This window comes from Rattus norvegicus, chromosome 11, assembly GCF_036323735.1.
Source record: "Rattus norvegicus strain BN/NHsdMcwi chromosome 11, GRCr8, whole genome shotgun sequence".
Classification (NCBI taxonomy): Eukaryota; Metazoa; Chordata; class Mammalia; order Rodentia; family Muridae; genus Rattus; species Rattus norvegicus.
The window spans coordinates 58,247,392-58,259,588 of NC_086029.1; the positions used below are offsets into that span (position 1 = coordinate 58,247,392).

General features: G+C 42.5%; 1 protein-coding gene across 2 annotated transcripts in view; it reads left to right on the top strand.

The window, feature by feature from the left end:
* The first annotated feature begins 4,328 nt into the window (after positions 1 to 4,328).
* Positions 4,329 to 12,197, top strand: part of Nfkbiz (NFKB inhibitor zeta) — a 28,048-nt gene continuing 20,179 nt past the window's right edge. Inside the window, exons 1-2 of one of the 2 annotated variants that reach the window (XM_039088370.2) lie at positions 4,329 to 4,725; positions 6,489 to 6,559. The gene's annotated coding sequence lies outside the window, so the exon portion shown is untranslated. The remainder of the gene's footprint in view (positions 4,726 to 6,488; positions 6,560 to 12,197) is intronic. The other variant, NM_001401430.1, reaches the window with a different exon arrangement.

The following is a 12,197-nucleotide window of genomic DNA, read 5'->3' on the forward strand; positions in this document are numbered from 1 at the left end:
TCATAGCTGGGGAGTAGTGCAGTGGTAGATCTGCCCAATGTAGGAGCGCAGCTTGTATTCATATTAATTGAGTTGTGTTTTCATTGCATGGGCATATTTGGGTTGCAGATTTACTGCAACACAAAATCCTCCCAAATCTAAAGCTTTTTGAATACTTGACATCAGAAGTAGAAAAGTTTCACCTGATGATGAGCTCAAACGACAGCTGTGAGGTCAGGAGATGGCTCAGAGTTCAGAGTGCTTGCCGACTTTACAGAGGACTAAGTCTGAGTCCCAGTCCCTAAGCCAAGTGACTTACAAACCACCAGTAACTAACACTCCAGATGAATCCATACAATGTACCTGCTCTCATGTGGCATTCACTCACGCTCACACACACATGCACACACACACACACACACACACACACACACACACACACACACACACACACACACACACACACAGAATAAAAAGTCAGGTGTAGCATATGCTTTTAATCCCGGGACTTGGGAGTTAGAGGCAGGCAGATCTCTGAGGACTTAAGGCCAGCCTTGTTTATGTAGTTCTATACTAACCAAGAGTTACTTGGTGAGACACTGTCTCCAAAACAAAGCAAAACACCCAAATGCATACAATAAGGATAAAAAAAATCATAAAAATAATTTTAGAAGCCAGACATACTAAATGCTATATAGAATTTTCTTCAGGTTATATATGTAAGGTATACATTTCCTTACTTAGGCTTGTTATGTATTAATGAGATATACATAATATGTGTATGTGAATACATATACACACCATATATATTTATTTATATTTATATACACACAAGTATTCCCAAATCTAAAATAATTAAAATTTAACAGTTCTGATCTCATGAACTTCAGATAAGGACCTCTCAACCTTATGAAAAATGTAGGTGAGTTAGTCCCATATACTTGTGAATGTCAGCATGTCAGATAAAAATGTTTAAATACATATTTCTCATAATAAAAGGGAGTCATAATTTTAAAAAGCTACACAGGTTTAAGTAGCCAAGTACAATGAACAGTAGAATTTTGATAGGCTTTCTTTCTGGTTTTCTTTTAACCATATACAATCAATCCTTTTTATCTCTAGGTTCCATATCACTGGCTTCAGCCAACTTCAGATAAAAAACATTTGGGAAAATATCGCATCTGTACTAAACGTGTACAGACGTTTTATGTCACTCTCTATGTAATAATAAAGTGTAACATCTAGTTACTAACATTTCCATATTATCAAGTATGGTAAGTAGCTTAGAAATGATTTAAGGTATATGGGAGGGTTGCTTATTATACACAAATAATATGCCATTTTTCTATAATGGAGTTGAGCACCCACAGATTCTAATATAATTAGTCCTAGCACCCAAATTGATGGGGTTAGAATCACAGAGGACATGCAATTTGGGCCTTTAAAAAATTTAACTTACAGTCTAAATATTTTTATATGTTAAATAGCCTTAGTAATTATAATGGTCTGCCTAAAATTGTATATCTAGTAACATTTTTACTATATCAATTGTTCATTATGGTTGGATGTTTGGGCTTGCAGCAAAATATTAAAATTGGCTTATACACATTTTTGTTGAAATGAAATATGAATGTGTAGGGCTGGAGAAATGGGACAGCAGTTAGGAGAAGTTGCTGCTCTTGCAGAGGGGTTCAATTCTCAGCACGACATGACACATTATATATATATTATTATAATATATAATAATGTATATGTTACTGAGCTGCAATGATTGATTTCCTATTGCATTGTGACAGGAAAAGCCCATAATAAGAACATTCTGTGGGAATTATACTCCCTACATGTTATCCTATTAAAAACAACCTTTCTGGGAGTTGGAGAAACGGCTTAGCAGTTAAGAGTGTGTGCTGCTCTTGGAGAGGGTCCAACGTGTAGTTCTCAGCATTGCTGCCAGGAGCCTCACAGATGCCTGTGGTTCTAGCTCCAGGATGTCTAGTCCCTCTCCACTGGCCTCTGTGGACACCAGCACTCACTTGCACATACACTTCACATGTATACATGAACTTAAAAATAATTTAGCATATATAGAACAGACTTCATGTTTCCAATGTATGTGATCCATTTAACATTCAGAAAAAAATGCCATATATACGATCATATATATACATATATATGATTTTATATATATACGAATGAATATATGTGTGTGTGTGTGTGTGTGTGTGTGTGTGTGTGTGTATGCGCCACTTGACAGATTTTCCTGACTAGAGATAAGTTTCAGATTGAGAAATCAGAGTCCTTGGCAAGAACAAATATGGTAAGCCTTTACATGTTCATGTGATACAAGAAAAAGTGAGTCTCCTGGATTGAACCGACAACCTGGGAGCCTGCATGGCACTAATTCTCTGCATATATGTTACAGTTGTGTAGCTTGGCCTTCATGTGGGACCCCTAGCAGTGGGTGCAAGAGCTGTCTGTGACTCTGTTACCTGCTTTTGGGGCCCTTTCCTCCTACTGGGTTGCCCCCTCCAGCGTCAGTAGGAGAGGTGCCCAGTGTTACTGCAGCTTGAGAAGCCATGACTGGTTGAAATCCATGCGGGACCTGCCCTTTTCTGAAGAGAAATTGAGGAGGAGTGGGTGGGGTGAGGGTGAGGGGCCGAGGAGGAGAGGAGGGAGGGGAAATTGCTTCTGTCAAAAACAAAACGAAGTGAGTCCTGTGTTTCTGGACTCAGATGAAGAGAATGACACTCACAGAGAGGGACAGGGAAAGAGACCCGCGAGGGACCGGTCTCCTCCACAGCTGGGGAAGATTTAGGGCTATTCTACAGTTCAGGTTTAGTGCACTCAGGACAGCTGCGACATGGGCGGGCAATAAACACGGTTTTGGATTGCTGTTTCTTTCAAAGCAGGTGGGTAGTACCCGAGTGCTGGGGGCACCTGGGAATCCTGGGGTAGATGGCCGGTGGTGGAGGACCAGAGAGCGGTTGAGGTAGAAGTTTAAGACATAGAAACTAGGGGAGCCAAAAATGTGCATCATCAGTTGAGTTTTTAACCCATTCTTTCAAATGCACTTACCTTTACAATTTTATAATATTTTTTCTTAAATGGCATTTTAGCAGAAGGAAGGCGCTTTTGCGTTCTCAGAGAAGGGACGCTACTTTGAGCTGCGGAGGCACTAACAATGGACACCCAGAAAGATGCTCAACCACCAAAGCACCGAAAATGAAATAAAATCCGGAGATCCAATCAGATGCAGAGAATGTGGATACAGAATAATGTACAAGAAAAGGACTAAAAGATTGGTGGTTTTTGATGCTCGAGGAAATGGGGGAGTTCAGGAGTGTCTTCATTCATACATTTGCCTCATTGATGTTTCTCTTTAATGTATAGCATTTAACTTAGGTTACTTAATGACTACAACTGTATACTGATCCCTTCATTTGAGAAATGCAATTGTATTTTAGTACTTTGTATAAAGGAAATTTTGGTTCAACATATGAATTTATTATTCTTGTCATTCCTCACACAATGAAGATTAAAAGTGCCCCCCACCCACTGCCACTGCCAAAATGGCATTTTAAATACGGATTTTTGTGGGCTTCTCTGAGAAAGAACTGGCAGAAGCTCATTTTACCTTTTAAAATATGCTAACCGAGATGCATTACACCCATACAGAATTTTCTTTTTATTATTTATTTTTAATCAAACGAGGGGTAGTCAGGTCTCTTGAGCTTTAGGGATCTGAACTGATGATGTAGACGAACTTAACATTCTTGCTGCCCCAATAGGACAGGGGGGATGTTTCCTACGTAATCACAAAACTAGACTGTAACAACGAATGCCTGGAGATGATGAAAGAAAAGAAGAAAACGGTTTTGAAATCACTGTAATGAGGGTTCCAAAACTGAGCAGCGAAACTGGATGCTGTCAGGAGAAACCCCTTCAGTGTTGTGCAATGGCTCGCCAGCAGTTAGGACCGCTTCCCCATCACCTGTGCCAGCGGACATCCAGCTAATGAGCCCTGCATCATTTATGGTACAAATTAGGAACACACAACAGAGATGCCGCTTTCTGACTGCCATGCTCGCCAAACTCAACTGGGGGAAGTAATCCTCCAGACCGTTCCGTTTGCACGTCTAGGAAGCCACAGTGAAAACACAAAATTCGTGGAGGCGACTCTAACCAGGAAGCCTAATCCCCTAGATTCCCGGGACACTGGGGCAGGCGTCCTAAAAACAGCTTTGTGGGGCTTCAGTCCTCCGTGCGGTTCCAGTCCGGGTCTTGGGGATCGCCCTCGCGGGGAATGTCCGGGACTCCGGTCGGTATCTTTTTGGCCTGGGAATTTCCAGCGTGTGGAAAAAGTCCACAAACTTAGTCCTCACTGCCCGCCTCGCCTCCTCCGGCCCTTCTCGGTGCCCACGCACCCCCCGATCGAACCCGAGGATGAGCATAGGGTGTATTTTAGGCGTGCTGGGCTTCCCCGCCCCCCTCTGCCCACTTAGCTGGCAAGAAGAAAGCCAGCACTATAAAGGAGGCCAGGGCCAAGGACTGGCCTCCTCTTGCCACGAGGTCAGACGGCGAGCTCTAGAGAAAGGCTGCTTAACTGTTCTTTATCATGTAACCTCAAAAGGAAACCCATCAGTCTTCTGATGCTCTCACGTACTTGGGGGCATTATCGCTGCTTACAGCTGGAAACAGTTGATTTGCTTTTACGTATTTGTGTGACTTGAATCTTCAAATACAAAGGTATACTTTTATTATTTGATATTCAATATGAAAAGCTATCTAAAGAACTAAGCTGTCCTCAACCGGTTCCTTTCACCTGTTCCTTCCTTGGGAGCTAGATGTCTGCTGTTTATAAAGTAGTAACGTTTGCTTTGTGGCAAAATATTGTGGGGACAGTGGTGACTTTGAATATCTAATGTATGAATTTATCTTAAGCTGGTGATGAAAATGGTGGTACCCTAAGGTAATTTCCCAGGACGTTTGGTGGGTGGGTTTAAAGGTATACTTTCTCATAAAGGTAAACAGGCAACTATATTTTTTGTTTTGTGGTGTGTGTGTGTGTGTGTGTGTGTGTGTGTGTGTGTGTGTTTTGTTGTTGTTGTTGTTTTTTTTTTTTTTTGTGAGTCAAGGTTTCTCTATGTAACCTTGGCTGTCCTGGAACTCACTCTGTAGATCAGGCTGGCTCTGAACTCATATACCCTCCTGCTTCTGCCTCCTGAGTGCTGGAATTAAAGGCATGTGTGGCCACACTTGGCTTTATGAAACGGCATCTTTATGGGGAAATATATCTTGAGTAGACTGATATGTTTTGTAGCATACCCTAGATAATTCTCACATTACCTCTATAAAACTAAAATTTATGAATGGCCATTTTATGAATGAGGGAAACTGTTGGTCTGATGGCTTGACAGAACCTACAGGTTCATAACCTGAAATGTTTAAAAGATTTGTCCACGTGAAAGCATGTTTCTAGATGGATTAGAAGATCTCTATGCAGGCCTTAGTGAACTGACTGTATCAGGCAAAGGGGCTGGCCCAAAGAGGATGTGGCATTTACTATGTAAATTTTAAACACTTGGCAATATACTCTTAATTTGAATCTGGTCTCTAAAAAATAAGTACCTAGTTGGGTGGAATTTTTTGTTGTTGTTGTTGTTTGTTTGTTTGTTTCTCTTAATTCAATGGTTCCCAACCTGTGGGTGGCAACTCCTTTGGAGAGGTTGGACGACCCTATCACAGGGGTCACATATCAGATATCTAGCATATCAGATATTTACATTATGATTCATAACAGTGACAAAATTACAGTTATGGAGTAGCAACAGAAGCAATTTTATAGTTCAGGGTGATCACACATGAGGAAGGGTATTAAAGGGTCACAGCATTGGGAGAGTTGAGAACCACTGTTGGACAATAGATTGTTTGGATAACAAAAAGGAAAAGCATCCCAGGCCCATTCACTACTGTAGTTATCCCTGGTACAGAAAGCTTAAGCAGCATGTCACATAAACTTTTTTTTAATTTGGCTTGAGAATAATACAATGTGATTTCTATTCCCTCCAGCATCTCTCTAACGCTTTTCAGTTTAAAGACACAGCTGGGCAGGGTACAGGTGACAAGCCTTGAAGGGACAGAAGTCAATCTAAGATGAGTCCCTGTAGGAAGTCAGTGCACAACACAGACTGTGATTGTGTACTTGGTGACGTTCTGCCTAGGTTACAGGTAGGGCCAGGGCCAGCATAACTGCTATTAAGATACTGACCATTTTGGCTTATGAAGGAAGGAAGGGGGGACAAACCTGCCCCTTTTTTCTTTGTCCTGAAAAAGATCCCGTTCTCAGAACCCAGAAAGTAACTTTCCTAAGAGCTTCAGTCTCCTTGGAAGATGATCTCCAGGAAGGCTCTCTGATTGTTCAGAGATCACCTACAAATCACTCCCGAAGACTGTTTCCTTTTGGTTACTGACTGACACTGATCTGTGGCCTCTTGGTCTCTTGCCTTCAGCTTACCAAGAAGATCCTGAGGCCCATGCTGAACTTCACGTTTGATTGTGGCTTGATGCTGAAGTCCAGAGGGTGAGCGGGGGAATGTTTCTTAGTGGCATCCAAGCATTACTTCTGTCTTGGGTGGTATCATCAGTATGGGAAATGGGTGTTTTATTCAGAGAATTCTAAGGTTTGCATAGCTCTTAATTTAACTGAATTTTGGAGTTTACTTACAAGCAGATAATTGTGATTTATGAACTAAAATTTTTGGTGGGTTGGGGTTTTTTACAAAATAAATATATTGAATTTCCATTGTTTTCATGAGAGGAGGCCACGAACACATCTAAGAGGGGATTCCAGCCCTCAGCTGACTGACAGTTTCAGGATTATGAAATCTTTCACCGGCTCAGAGAGCATCATGTCTGAATGGGTGAAGAAACTCATTTGAGCTCACATCTGTGGTTTCTGATCAAAGCACTTTCTGTTCCTTCCGTTTGGAGCTGTGAGGCCCCCAAGTATGTCATGCAGCAAATACTGGACTTGAAATTAACATTCATAAACACTTGTCTTAGGGAACTGAACTTGCAAGAGCCCAGCTTTCCCTCCTATTACCATTTGGAGGACGGTGTACTCAGATTTCATGGACCCAGGAGAACTGAGCGGTTCAGAGTCCCCCAGATAGAATTAAATGGTAGAACCTAGATTTGCCACCAGGCCAGTCACACGAATGTGCCAGTGGGAGAGGCCATTTACATAAATGTGCCAATGGGACCGGGCAGCTTTTTCCCAAGGACTCTTCTACTTCTTGGTTGAGTCGTGGCTACCACCTACTCTCCGCTCGTAGTTAACTGATGTAGTTCTGCTTGCTAACCGGCATGATAATTCACATGTGAAGGCGACCACAGGGAAGTGCTTTATACCTCAGAGTGGAGCCTCAGGATTTGATAAGAGCTGGCCGTTTACTTTCTATGTCCTTTTTTGGAAACAGTAACAGAGATTATAGGAAGAGGTATCCTGTCACCAATCTCCTTTTGCCCCTCTCAGGACCTTTTCCTCCATGTTGGAAAGATAACCGTTGGGAGAACATTTCGTTTCCCTCTAGTACAGCACCCACTGCTGCTGTCTATGAGGGAGCCTCGGGTAAACCCACTCGCCTGTCTGCACCATCTCTGATGTTTCAGAGTGAGCTAATAGACTGGGTGATCTGTTTTCATGGGTAGCCTCCATGAGGCAATGTATAAGAACATGTACATATCTGCTCTCCGGGCCTTTTGTAGAAATGTCTCTTAGACTTTCCAGAAACGTCTCGTCTTGTAGACTCTTTCTAGCCTGCGTTTTCTACAGGCTCAGTGGTGTCACTTAGTGGGGGGAAATGAACGAGTCTACTTGGATAGCCAAAACACAGTGTATGGAGTAATTTACAACCACTCTCCTCCATCCCTCTGATTATTTTGGTTAAATTTGGTTTCTTGAATTTGCACCCCTGGAGAGGGGTTCAGTGCTTTAATTTGTGCATTTTTCCAAGTGGTAACATCACTCCGAAAGGGCAAATCTCATTTCTTTTTGTGACCTTTTTGGCCTTTTTGAGGGAGAAATCTTAAGCTATTACAATGCACAGCCTCCACGAGCCCTGCAAGCAGCCGTGACATTTGGATGCCCGTGCAGAACATCTGCAGTGTTAAATGAGGGGGTGCTTAGGAAAGGAATGTGTTAGAAACCCTCGATAGGGTATGCAAAAGTGCAAAAACAACAGCAGGATACCCCACTGTAAATGGTCTGTGCGCTCACTCAAGCGACATTCACAACTTTTCTCTGGTTGCTTGTCTCTTTGTCACAATCTTCTGTCTCCAACTTTGTCAAGTATTTTAAAAGTGTTGGCCATCAAGGAAGGAGTCACCTCTATTTTTCCCTCCACAAGAGAAGTTTTCTTGCAGTATACCTTTAAATATTTCAAAATACTTCAAAAACTAAGTTAAAATTATACGTGACATCAGAGTTGTGAGCTTTATGCCATGAGCCTGTGTAGACAAGTATCTGTTTAAGTCCTTGCTTTAAGTACTTTTGGCTGGATACCCAGAAACCAAATTGCCAGATCATACGGCAATTTCGTATATAACTTTTGAAGCTGATTTAAATGTTTATTATTGTCTGGGTGTGTGCATGCTACTGTGGAAGCCAGATGACCACTTTCAGAGAACAGTTCTCTCCCCTTTCACTGTGAGTTTTGGGCATTTGAACTCACTGAAGCAAGTGATTTACCTACAGGGCCATTTTGCTGGGCCTGTGTATAACTTTTTGAAGCTCTGACATATTAGTTTTCAAAGTGCCTATGCCGTGATCATTTTATTCTTTTATCTATTTAATTTTATTTATTTAATTTTATTAAATATTTATTAAATTTAATTTATTAATTTAAATTTTTATAACATACACACATATGGTTGTAGGTATATACTATATATATATATATATATAGTGTGTGTGTGTGTGTGTGTGTCTGAGTACACCCTGTAGGCTCTGGGGTCTCCTACCATGTGGGTTCTGGGGCTCCAACTAATGTCATTAGGCTTGGTGGCAAACACATTTGCTCACAGAGCCGTCTTGCCAGCCCTGCCTATTTCTTCATAACTCATTTTGCAGTGTTTGGCTGGGGAGAGTGAATAAATAGTTATGTGCATCGTGAATGCAAGTCAACAATTGATAACTGAGTTGGGAATAGAGTGAGTGAGAATAGCACTGAGTGAGTCTGCATTCAGCACCACAGTGATCGGAGACCAAAAGCTTCCTTAACATCTCCCTACACTTTTGAAACAACTGTACCAATGAAAACCACTGGGGTAATGTGCTGGATTCCATATACACCGGGATCCTTTAAAACATTTGGACCCCTTGCCACCAGAATACCAACTTCAAAAGAAATCCTGGGAGGTTTCCCAGAGATTTAACGGGGTCAGAGCTACAGGGCAACTCATGGATGCAGTGCTAGGCCTATGTGTGGAGGTGAATGGAGAGAACCCAGAGGGTAGGAATTGGGTGTCTCTGACTTCACCCCACCTCCTTTCTTTAACCCCCATTTCCTCACCTGCACATTCACAATACAGAGGTGCTCCATGAGTTCTTCTTTCTCAGACACCACAGTGTGAGAAACACTGAAAATGGCTCACTATCTAGTTGGAATAGCTGTCAACAGCGAGCTCTTGGGAAAGCTATAATGGCCTTTTGCTTTTGACCACTGCTAAGGGCAGAGAAGGTTCAATATGAGGTGGGAGACAAGGGTTAGAGGAATCTGAAGATCCAATTTTGTGGGCCAGGCTGATGAACTGACTCTTGAAATCGTTAGTGTCATGTCAGATCAAACTTGATCGCAGAGGCAGATGGACCAGGGTCTTCCAACCTTGTCATCGCTGTGCCAAAGTTTGATAGTTCTTGAACAACCAAGGAGAACATTTTTGTTTGTTTACTTGTGGTGTTGAACAGAACCCAGCGTTAAGATAAGAGAGATTCTTACACGCAAGGCTAATTAAATATCTAGGGCACGGTGACAGATTACAGTTGGCTTGTAACCCAGGAGGTACCATGTGGTGGCAACATTCATGGGACACTTTCAATATGCTGCATTTGTTTGTCTAAGCTCCAAGGTTTATGGTAGCCCAAACTGTGTGTATATAAGGGAAGTGATTGAAGAAGACCCCCCCTCCACACAAATAAATGATTAGAGAGACAAAATATGAACTGAAAGTTTTGGAAAACATTTCTCCTGCTCAACTGCTGGACCGACTGATAGAATCCGGATTAAAGCAGTTCCAAAGCCTGCTTTCACATCCTCTAAGGTATGGCCCCATCATACCTACTGGTCCAGTTATGGATTCGGGTTCTCTTTAAAAATGTAAGTAGCCTTTTGTGAAGGATCCTGCGTAGGTGTGAGATGCCTTCTTGAAATTGGTGGGGCAGTGACTGCTCTGATCCTTGGCAGGGGACAGGTGAGATGCAGGCTAGAGGCGGAACACACTCCCCTGTTCTCCACCTGCCTTCCTTATTTCTGCCCATGATGTACCCTACACTGTCAGCCTTGCCGTGGCCCTACTTGTCCCTGCTGTGATGTTCAGTCCATTGTCAGCCCTGTGGATTGCACTTGTGATTCATTTCCCCGTAGAGCATCTTCTTTCCAACTCTGTGGGTCCCACTCCAGGCCACGACTCTGACTGCTACAGTGTCCCACTTGCCTACACGCACACAGCTGCTGCCTCTAATGCTCTCGCTTTGCTCAGAAGTCCCGAATGGCTTCCCCATGTCCCATCGCACCAACTTCCCACCGTTTCCATGGAGCCAAAGCTCTGAGCCTGACTTCAAGCTTGTCCCCTTTTTCGTAGGTTTCCTTCAAGTTGGGCTGGCGAGCCAGAGATGTCAGAATATTTAACTATCAAGTATCAAACACAGATTTGAAAAATAATAATAATGACAACTACCATCGTCGGTGTGCTAAACATATCATATATACTACCTCATTTAACCAATACACCGACCAAAAATAGTTAAATACACATTTTAAGGATGAGAAAAGTTGTCCAGGGGGCACAAGTAATAGTAGGTAGTTATTAAGTTTTTGGATGGGATTTGGACCAAAGTCTGCTTTTCTTGAAAACCCTATGATTTCAGGCAAAGGTTGAAAACTATTACAGGGGAGAATGTTAGCTTGGATAAAAGCTTGTAGCAAGAATCAATGTGCTGTTGTCTAATGTGTGTTATGAGGAGAGAAATATACTGGAATTGAGAATTAGCTGCCAAAGTTACAGTGAAGCATTCCCTGATTAAGCTGTTCAAACAAACAAACAAACAAACAAACAAACAAACAAACAAACAGAAATTTAGTGTTCCAGAGAAGGTCAGTTGGTAAAATGCTTGCTATATAACCCGAGTTTCATCTCCAGAATCCATGTTTAAAAAAATGCTGGGCATGGGGGTCATGTAATCCTGTCATGAGGAGGCAGGGACAGTGATCCCTGGGGCTTAATGGCCAGCCCAGCCTAGCCCACTCTATGAGCTGTAGGCCAAAGAAAGATCCTTTCTCAACACGGTACAACAGAACACAGCACAACACGACACAACACAACACAACACAACACAAACCCAGGTGTATGGTGTCTGAGATATGACACTCAAAACGGATACTCTGGCCTCCACTCATACCTGCATGTATAGGTCCACTCATACATGTACACACACACAGACACAGACACACACACACACACACACACACACACACACACACACACACAACCAACCAACCAACCAAACCCCATATTATTCCCACACTGTTCTGGGAACAGGAAGTCCAGAGTTAGGCCCAGCAAGTTTGACTTGTCCTGAGGCTTCTTCGCTCACTTTGCCATGGATCCTTCTCCATATTTGTGCACATGGCTCCTGCACAGGGCCTTTCTTTGTGCACATCACTGGTGCCTTTTAAGACGCTGTTTACGCTAATTGGATGCTAATTGGAATACAGCTCCTTTAGACCTTACTTTTCCTTATCTTATCTGTAAAGGCCTGTCTCCAACTATCATCTTATTTTTGAAGTCCTGGAGCATATGACATCAACACAGGAATGCTCTGGTGCTGGGATGGTAGGCAGTTCAGATTGTCATAGAATCGATGGCTGGTTTGATAGCCCCACCTTTCTGAGGATGCGGAATCAGGCTTAGGGATGATTGGTTTCATCTAGCAATGGGTC